The following is a 3,344-nucleotide window of genomic DNA, read 5'->3' on the forward strand; positions in this document are numbered from 1 at the left end:
GCTCCCAAACTTCGACGCCTCTACACAAAATGTCTGAAAGAGGGAGCCTACCCCCGGCATGATGGACAGCGAGGCTGGTTTTGCTCCATAAAGATGGCCGACCGATGAATTCGCCGTCGGCGTACCGGCCGATATGCCTGTTGGACGAAGTCGGTAAGTTCCTCGAGAGAATCGTCGCCGCCGGACTGGAACGACACATGCCGGAGCGAGTGCCGAGTTGGCACGAAAGCCAGTACGGCTTCCGGAAGGGACGCTCGACGATCGACGCGATCAGGCGCGTGCGGGCACACAGAGAAGACATGATTTCCCGCGGCGGCGTCTCTGGACATCGTCAACGCGGCCCTGGAACACTTCGAGGTTCCCAGCTACCTCATTCAGCTGATCCGCGCCTACATCAACGACAGGTGGGTATGCTACACCAGCAGGGAATGGGAGGAAAGGCGGCCCGTCGAGCGCGGCGTACCGCAGGGTTCGGTGTTGGGGCCGATCTTGCGGATCATCACGTACGACGAGGTACTGCGCTGCCCACTGTCTCCGGGCGCGGCCATGGTGTGTTACGTTGACGACACTTTGGTCCTGGTCGGGGGTCGCGGGTGGCACTAGACGTTGCGCATCGGTGAAGTCGCAACTGCCTGCGCGATACGTGCGGTGTGCGGACTGGGCCTAAGGGTCTCCCCTGTGAAGTCGGAAGCCATCTGGTTCTACGACAAGAACAGGCGGGAGGCTGCTCCGCCCGGACTGAGCATAAGCATGGAGGGAGAAAACGTCGGGGTGGGATCGCGAATACGATACCTGGGTGTCGACATCGAAGTCAAGTGGACGTTCGAGCCGCACTTCGACTCCCTGATCCCGAGGGCGACAGCGGCTGCCAACGACCTAGGAACCACCGAGGAGTAGTTGCATTCGACTGGCTGGGATGATGATTCTCGGCAGAAGAGGGATTTTTCTTCATTATTTGGACTCAATGTTTATTGACAAATACAGGAATAAAATACTCGATCCAATTGTAAAATTTGCTTTCTGACGCTCACTTTATTATTGGAAGAAAAGGGAAGAAACTCCAGACCACAAAAAATGGAAGGAAATAGATGCTTACGAATGTTCTGTCAACCACAGGAGATAAATGCAGGAAAATTGAGGGTAGACGCCGTGACTGAAATGTTTTTGCTTTCAAAAAACTACATGGCGTGAAATACGTGAATCATATCGATACAAAGTGATTTTGATGTGCTCTCCGTTCAAGCAGCGTGCAGATGTAACGTCACCTAAAAACTAGGAATCTGCCGACCTCAGGATATGTAGATAACACCTGGTCATGCGATAGCGATGAGAACAGACGGTAGCCGGATTCCCACCTGTGGGATATGCGAATGATAGTGAGGAGATAAAGATTCCAGTCCTTTAGTCAGTAAGTCAGTCTGTGTTTCGCTATTGAAGTGTAACATTGTCCTATTAATAAAGTGTACGAACGGGCTATCGCTCATTCGCCTTTTTTTTTATAATACCTCGTCATTTATTACGTGACACAGACGTGGCCGCGGGAGGTGCGACTTAAAGTGTAAGCAGACGATAATACACACATCGCGGTGACGATACAGTTTCATTTTATACACATTATAAATGGAAAATAACGAGAAGGGGAACTCATTTCAAGTGTGAAAATGAAGTTAAGACAGCAGTGAAGTTGTTTATCAAAAGTTTACTAGAAGTATCCAGCAGAATTTTTCGTTGACGGGATGAAGAAACTTGCCACGCGTTGCCAAATATGGATTGATGCAAATAGCAATTATGTCGAAAAATAATTAACATATTTTATAGGTAACGAATTAAATTTTCATTTCCTTTCTATTTCATTTCAGTCAACCGTCGTAGTTCCCATTAAGAACAGAACTGCGGCTTCGTATCTCGGAAAATAATGTGAAAAAGAATTGTTTGTGTTGTTCGATGATTCCGATAAACGAAATAATAGCATGCATATATCTTATGTGCTTTCATGTCTACAAAAGCTAATTACATACATTAAAGGAAGGGGTTTAAAACAGGCAGATTTTTCGGCTACATTCTTATACTATAATATAAATATACATAATAATAAGCATTGTTAATAACTATATCAAAATAATATATATAAACAATATATACATACATTCATAACGGAAAGTATGCTCACATCCTACAATATGACCTGTTTGATGAGAGATTCTGAGGTAAACGAAAGGTTCGTCCTTCCGAATCGGTTCTTTCTTGTTATTATCCCTTTCTTTTTATCTACCAATCAGTCGAAACTCGTGCTTTGTAAGCAACAGTGGTGTAACCGATATCGTAACGTTTCATATCATATACAAAAGTATTAACCGATTTATGTCGACAAACTGTTAGTTTAGATTATATTTTAGGTTTAATTTGTCGCCTGAAAGATAAGCATAGGACACGAAGCGGTATGGTGCTTAAGGTGGAACAAACGAAAGACAAGGACAACGTAAACATAAGAGTATCGTTTCGCGTCCTTATCTGGCTTTCATACGACGAATTCAAGTTAAGATATCTGGTGAACTAACAGTTCCTTTTAATTTTTTCATAAGGAATACGGAGATAGATCGATGAATGCATTAAAAAATATATGATTCCATTTGCAAAAATGAAGTTAAAATGGGACCCTACTACTGGATCTACAAAAAAGTAATTTGCACCGTATGTGATGTCTTCTTTCGAACTAAACAATTTTTGTTAAAACTTTTTTTGATGACATCAATATTACGTGAGATATTCTACCGCTTATTGCTTCGCCACTGGTTAAATATTGAGGTTATGTTTCTATATATAATATTTTTCCATGTGTAATAAAATATCTACATATAAAATACATTTTAGACTATTTTGTAGATATCAGACTCGGTATATTATATAAATCATGTCCATATCTAATTGTAACGATTTGCAACAGAATCTGAGAACTGAGATTTTTTTTTTCATTCATAATTTTTGGTTAATAAATAGGAAAGATGACGAATGAACATATTGTTCACTTCTTTTAAATGTGAGGTGGATATTTGTTGTCCGTGATAATAGTAGTTGCTGGCTGTAGATTTCGCTGCTGGGGGGGGGGGGACTGCTGTATTTTCTTCCTATTAAAGAATCGTGGAAGAAAAATCGGATTTCGGACGCCGGTATCCGAACCCGGGTTCCGAACGTTCGTAACCTAAGGCACTAACCACTACGCTACCGTCGTCCGACATTAATTAGTGTCGAGTGGCGGTATTTTGTGTCGTCGAGTGCCGTCACAAATGAAACAATGCATTTTGCGATTAAAATGCAGACATTATAGCAAATAATACAGTAATAGT

Source organism: Bombus pyrosoma, linkage group LG18 (assembly GCF_014825855.1).
Source record: "Bombus pyrosoma isolate SC7728 linkage group LG18, ASM1482585v1, whole genome shotgun sequence".
In the NCBI taxonomy this organism is placed as follows: Eukaryota; Metazoa; Arthropoda; class Insecta; order Hymenoptera; family Apidae; genus Bombus; species Bombus pyrosoma.